The 7465-nt window shown below is 39.9% G+C and overlaps 1 protein-coding gene across 1 annotated transcript in view; it reads right to left on the minus strand.

Annotated features, from left to right (window-relative positions):
- The window catches only part of SLC4A4 (solute carrier family 4 member 4), a 351065-nt gene extending 350407 nt beyond the window's left edge, over window positions 1-658 (minus strand). Inside the window, exon 1 of the mRNA XM_035004843.1 lies at window positions 630-658. The gene's annotated coding sequence lies outside the window, so the exon portion shown is untranslated. The remainder of the gene's footprint in view (window positions 1-629) is intronic.
- Window positions 659-7465: the final 6807 nt, after the last annotated feature.

The raw sequence follows: 7465 nt of genomic DNA on the forward strand, positions 1-7465 counted from the left end.
TAGAGAATAAAGTCAAACTTCTCTGCCAGAACTGACCCTTGGGGCCCAAGGACTCTGCTAATCAGGGTGTGGGTGTGGGTGGGTGTGTGTGTGTGTGTGTGTGTGTGTGTGTCTGCATCGGCCATCTCCCAGACATAGAAAGGTGCTTGTTTCCTTGTATCCCTCCAGCCTCCCTGCCTCCTCAGGGGATGAAGGAGCACAGACGGCAGACTGCTCTGAAGTTGCTCTCGCTGAGTCACGTGGACACAGCCGTTCCATTATGTGGGGACCTGTTTTCCACAGATTAGCCCACCACCGCATCAACCTGGACCATGACCATTCTCGTCCCACTGGTCTGCTCCCCAGGCCAGGCCTATCCTGGAGACCATAGCCCCTCAGTCTCCCTGCAAGGAACAGAAGAGTGGACACTTCTAGTGCACATCTGCCAGACTGATTTCTTTACAGGAAATGCTGTAAAATTTTAAAAGTTGGCTCCTTTTTCCCCTATCCTAAGGGAGGAAACATTCTGAGCAAATTTGCCCTTTACAGCTTTTCAGTTTCTCACCGCCAACCAAAAGATGCTCAGTTCTACAGAGAACACAGAGCATAACCAGATCATCCATTCAGTCCACACTCAAGAATCTACTTACTCACTATGTGTCAAGGACTCTTCCAGGTGATGGATTCCTAGAACAAGCAGACAGAATTCCTGTTTCATGGAGCTTACCAATAAACAGATAAATAACAAGATAATTTCCATTTCCTTGGAATACAGAATGTTATGAAATAGCAGATGCCATGAATGGCGGGGGGGCAAGCATCCCAGTTCACAGTTCCAGTTTACCTTTCTTATCCCTGTGTCTTAATAACAGCAACCCCCTCTCTCTCAAAAGAGAAACTGATTAGGGCGCCTGGGTGGCTCAGTTGGTTAAGCGACTGCTTTCGGCTCAGGTCATGATCCTGGAGTCCCTGGATCGAGTCCTGCATCGGGCTCCCTGCTCGGCAGGGAGTCTGCTTCTCCCCTTGACCCTCCCCCCTCTCATGTGCTCTCTCTCTCTCATTATCTCTGTCTCAAATAAATAAATAAAATCTTTAAAAAAAAAAGAGAGAGAAATTGATTAGAAATTTAGAATCACCCTAGCTCTAGAAGAAATAAAACACAATGAGAGGACAGGGGAGAGCTACTTTCAAGTGGATTTTAGAGAAAGCCTCTCTGACCCGGTGATGTCTGAGCACACAGATTGGAATGACAAGATGCATAAATATGAAAAATTTTAAAGGCAACTTGACATAACAAACAACACCTGGCAGGCGGCTTTACACATAGTAGGAACTCGGTAATGACTTATAGGATGATTGATTGCATCCACTTGTTTTGGAACATGAAAACTAGAGAGACTTCGTCAACCAGAATATACTTCTATTAAGATAAATTCAGATTCCACATATTCCTTAAGACAGGATTCTTCTTAAACAAGAACTTTTAGAGTACATCCATGTATTTATCAGCATGTGCATAAAATATCTCCAAAGGATACATAAGCAACTAAAAACACTATTTGCCTCCAGGAAGGGAAATTAAGTGATCATGGGAAGACTTTTCACTGTATCCTTTATTCTTTTTTGAATTTTGAGCCATGTGAATAAATTGTTTATTTTTAACTTAAATTTTAATTGAAAATACATAAATAATTCCCTTTACGCCTTGGAGCTATTTCTCCATACAAATAAGTATGTAATTAAACAGAAACTGTTCTGATAAACAACGAGATTAATATTCTAATATTCTTAGAAACCAATGACAGAGCTGGAATGTCTGAGTCCCTTCATAGCTATTGGATACTGTTCAGGGCTAACAGTGTTTGCTCACTGCCCACCTGGGCTCTGTTCACATCAGTGTTATGGTACAAAAAGATATTGCTGCTTTTCTGGCACTTGGGCAAATAAAATCAGTATAAAAATCTTAAAATAACATTTTATTGGGGATCTTGCTGCACCTTTGATTATGGCTGTCTGGTTTTCAAAACTGAAAATCTGTTGCTTTTTTCCATTATAAATAATATAGTTTCATTATTTAAAACTTGTAACATAGAGAAAAATAGATGGAACAGCAGTGAGAAATATCCTCTTTCAGAGACAACTGCTAATATCCTGGCATATTTTCAGTACAAGTTTCTAGCCAGAAAAAAAAAAGGGCGTGTGGTAGGATCTGGATTCAGTGCCATCTTTCTAAACGCAGTTGATAGTTGCGGGGCTCTTAAGTCAGCACAATTCTAGAATTGCCCTTCTGTTTGTGAAAATTCATATGGAATAGGGTCTCTATTGACAGTTTCTGCTATCTGGCAATGAAAATATTGATTGCCCCACTAATAGTCCTAATACTTATATTCAGAATAACCAATGTTGGGCCGCCTGGCTGGCTCAGTCGGTAGAGCATGCGACTCTTGATCTCTAGGTTGTAAGTTCAAGTCCCATGTGGGGTGTAGAGATTGTTTAAAAATAAAGTATTATATTAAAAAAATAGCCAATACCTACATAGTCATTACTATGTTCCAGGGACCATTCTAATTACTTAACATAAATGAACTCTCTCAATCTTTATAATCACCCCATTAGTGACATCACTCTCAACATCAAAAAGAAAGCAATATGAATACCAGAACCCATACTTTTCATACATGTCAACTGTTTCAGATTTCCTCAAAATTTGAAGAAGTTTGGAATTGAGGGTTTGTCTTTCTCTGTGAACTTAAACATCTGATCTGGAAGAATTAGCTAACTGTTGGACAAATGCACACAAAGTGACACTTGAATTGCATTTACTGCTCCAATTCCAACCAAATCTAACAGAGCACATATATACTAATACCAACACCTGAATATATTTCTGAGAACTCAGTTATTCAAAACCAGAATTTTTGGAATTTTTGGAAGCTGAAGACACTATATTTTGGGACTATTTTCTTTTTTTAACCTGGCTACTTTTTCATCACACCTATTGAAAATGAGATTTTCGGGGCGCCTAGGTGGCTCAGTAATTAAGCGTCTGCCTTCAGCTCAGGTCATGAACCCAGAGTCCAGGGATCGAGCCCGGCATCGAGCCCCGCATCGAGCCCCGCATCGGGCTCCCTGCTCCGCGGGAAGCCTGCTTCTCCCTCTCCCACTCCCCCCGTTTGTGTTCCCTCTCTCGCTGTGTCTCTCTCTGTCAAATAAATAAAATCTTTAAAAAAAAAGAAAATGAGATTTTCAGCGGTGTTTTCTTTTAGCTTTAGTCACATTATGTGCTATTTCCAATCATCCCTATAAGGCACACAATAGATATGCAACATATATGTTTGAAAGCAATTAATCACTTCCCAGGAACCAGCAAATCATGGTATTTGCTTATACTCTTCCCCCTTGACCTTTTGATTTTGCATATTAAAATATGTGGGGGAAGAAAATATTTTCCTTGGTGTTCTGATAGTGTTATCGTTGTTTTGGTATTTAGGGCCTGGGCCTGGTACTAGCAATTTTCATCCTTAAGTTAAATCTTAAAAAATTTTATCTCTCTTTATCAAAACGAGCATTTAATCCAGGATTACATGGAAATGGGTAACAAGTTTCTCTCAGCAATTCTTTCTTGCTTAAATTCAAAAATTAGTATGTAGCAAAAATTTGTCAGAAAACATGTGTTAGCATATGTAATGGTAAATCAGAAACTGGAAGAGAGAGGTGATTTTCATATTACTGAAAGCTACATTCCTTTCCTCTCAATTTGCCACATGAGTACTTTGGCAACTTTGATCCAGGGAAACTAACTCCAAACATTTCTTGGTATTCATGTTTCTTCATAAGTTTAGTAATGCCTTGGAACCAATAGCCTGGCATCTTAGTCCAAGGAAGGTATTACAATAAAACCTAAAGAGGAACAAAGAATAAGTGGCAAATGGACCAAATCAGAAGCAAGAGTGCTAGACTGCTCTCTCTGCTCCAGCCAGTGGCCCTCAAATGCTATTACTGCTTCTTTGATTAAATTAAAATATAATAAGTATTGAGCACTTATTTAACACTTTGTCTATCCTGGCATAAGTAAAAGACATTCCATTTAGAGAAACAACTATTCAAAAGTTTCTGCTGATGCTGCAGTTACTATTTGGAACAAAGAGCAGAGTAATCAAGTAGATGGAGGTGATTTTTCAGAGAATACTGAAGAAAATATTACATACTAGGCATAGTGGTGCTGTCCTAACAAATTGCTTTCACAATCTTGCTTTAAGCATAGACCACCCATCAAGGCAAATGGGGGTAGTCCAGTGTAATGCTAAAAGATTGTAAGCAAACAAATTCAATGCCACATTCAATAATTAATAATAGCTACCATTTGTCAAGAACTTCCTAATCCTCATGGAAACCCTGTATGATAAGATACAAATTATCCCTCCTTCACGATTAAGGAAACAGAGGTCAGAAATGTCAAGCCATTGACCTCAGATCATACAAATACCAAAGTTATGGAGCCAGAGGGCGCCTGGGTGGCTCAATTGGTTAAGCGACTGCCTTCGGCTCAGGTCATGATCCTGGAGTCCCAGGATGGAGTCCCGCATTGGGCTCCCTGCTCAGCAGGGAGTCTGCTTCTCCCTCTGACCCTCCCCCCTCTCATGTTCTCTCTCTCTCATTCTCTCTCTCAAATAAATAAATAAAATCTAAAAAAAAAAAAAAGTTATGAAACCAGAGTTCTGAAACTAAGCGTAAGCCCCTGCTCTTTCCACTATACCAAGCTTCCTCAATCTATTCCTAGGGGGATACACGGAAAAGTTGAAATTACAAGGTCCCTGGTCCTTGGGGGAAAAAGTTTGGGCTTTTTACCTCCACACTCCTTCCTCCCCACACTCCCTATTTTCAATCTAAACTGCACACAAAGCAGGACTATTTTGATTAAGTACCTGCCTTCCCCTAACCAAAAAAAAAAAAAAAAAATCACTTTCAATGTTGTTTATCAGCTGCTGAACAAAGTCCAAGTTATTTAGCTTGGAGTTAGTGCCCTTTCACGACCTGGTTTCAACCAGCTGTATTTGCTACTGATCCCATACACAGCTTGATGCTCCACACAGCTTAGACTTCTCACCATTTCCTAAATATGCATTTTGTTTTCTTGGTCCTGGTTACTAGCTCACACCAATTTATTTTACCAGGAATGCCTTTCTTTCTTCCACCTCCTTCTCCATCTATGGAAAGCCTATTTATTTTTATTTTATTTTTTTAAAGATTTTATTTATTTATTTGAGAGAGAGCACGAGCGGGGTGAGGGGCAGAGGGAGAAGCAGACTCCTCACTGAGTAGGGAGCCCCACACCGCTGAAAATCTCATTTTCTTTTTTTTTAAAGATTTTATTTATTTGACAGAGAGAGACACAGCGAGAGAGGGAACACAAGCAGGGGGAGTGGGAGAGGGAGAAGCAGGCTTCCCGCAGAGCAGGGAGCCCAATGCAGGGCTCAATGCTGGGGCTCGATGTGGGGCTCAATCCTGGGACTCTGGGATCATGACCTGAGCTGAAGGTAGACACTTAACTGAGTCAACCAGGTGCCCCAAACCTATTTATTTTTAAACATCAAATTAAAATGCTATTTATTTTAAACATCCAATTACAATGCTACCTAATCAATATTATCTTCTCTGATTCATTTAGCACAGAAGACCTCTTTCTCCTCCATACTGATAGCATTTAGATAATGTCACTTACCTGTCACTTGAACCATCTCAATGTAATGAGGTTTTTAGTATATTTTCCTCATTTCCCCCACAAAATTATTGGCTCTATGGAAGTAGGAAATGTATCATGCATTATTCTATTTTTCACCTCCTCTAGTGCAGTCCCATACATATAGGAGGTTCTCACTAAAAACTGAATGAATAAATGAGGCTTAGGTTTAGTTAATGATAATTACAACCTCAAATATAGAAAGATCTACCTGGAACGGTCAGACTGAACCAACAAACACTTAAAAGTTTTTACTTTTCTGTGGTTATTAATGTAAAAATCATCTTTTATGTTCAGTCATGGGCTTTAGCTATGGGTACGTTTTCATAAGAAATTAAACATAAACATATAATTTCTCCTTGTTTTAAACAATCTTTCATTTATTTGTTAAAAAAAATGAAATGCCTATGACACATAAGACCCAACAAAGTCCTGAAGAAACAAGGGTGCAAAACAGAAAAGGCCTTCAGGGAGCTTAAATTCTAGTTAGAAAGAGAGGCAATAAACAAGTAAACAAATATACAGAACAGTAAGTTCTATTACAGAAATTAACATAATGGAGAGAGTAGTAAGACATAATACTTTAGATTGGACAGTCAGTGAAGACTTGAGGAGGTAAGAGCTGACTTTAAATGAGCCCGTCTTGCAGAAAGCTGTGGGGAAAGCATCCAGGCCGAGGAAACAGCAGGTTCAAAGACTCTTGGGGGTTGAAGAACAAAAGTTGGTAAGAGTAGGAGGCAACAAGAGAAGGAGCCAGTGGTATGAGAGGAGGTTTAGAGAAAAAGGTGGGTGGCTCAGTTGGTTAAGCGACTGCCTTCGGCTTGGGTCATGATCCTGGGGTCCTGGGATTGAGTTCTGCATGGGGTTCCCTGCTCAGCAGGGAGTCTGCTTCTCCCTCTGACCCTCCCTCATCTCATGTGCTCTCTCTCTCTCTCTCAAATAAATAAATAAAATCTTTAAAAAAAAGAGAGAGAGAGAGAGAGAAAGGTGGGGACCCAGATCTTGCAGGGTTTTGTAGGTTCCAGGAACAAATTAACATCATATTCTAAGAACAATCAGAAGCTGCTGAAGAGTTCTAAACAAGGGTATCACATAACCACATTTAGGATTTGGGAAGTTCGTTCTTAGTACTAACTGGAGAATGAATTGGAGAGGAACTCAGCGCTTGTACTAGGGGAAGAGCACTGAAGATGGAGAGAAGTGGATGAATTTGAGTATTTTGGAGATAGAACTGAGTGGAGTTGACAAATTAGATGTAAAAGTTGAAAGAACAAGAAAAATCAAGGATGACTCCCAAGTTTTCTATGAGGGAGACATTTAATGAGGACCAAGTTTAGAGAAGACAAAAATCACTGTTTCAGTTGGAAGGGAAGACAGAACACTGTTTTGAAATAGTAGGTTTGAGATGACTTTTAGACATCTAATTTAATAAACAACCAACATCACAAAAATGTTAACATTTCCCTGAACACTCACATTTTCTAATTGTGTACTCACTTTTTCTTTGGCCATGGAGCAGACTGTATTTCCAAAAGAGGGCCTTAGCAACATCTCCCATTCCCACATCCTCTTCTTCAGTGTGACCTTACCGCTCCCCTATAGAGACTAGAGTCTAATTCTCCTCTCCTTGAATCTGGGTGGGTTTGGGACTACCTGACCAATAGAACATAGTAAAAGTGAGGTTGTATGGCTTCCAAGGCTTCGTCATAAAAGATGGTGTAACTATCACTTTGCCTGCTGGAGCAG

Source organism: Mirounga leonina, unplaced genomic scaffold (assembly GCF_011800145.1).
Source record: "Mirounga leonina isolate KUSES-001 unplaced genomic scaffold, KU_Mleo_1.0 Mir_129, whole genome shotgun sequence".
NCBI classification, from domain to species: Eukaryota; Metazoa; Chordata; class Mammalia; order Carnivora; family Phocidae; genus Mirounga; species Mirounga leonina.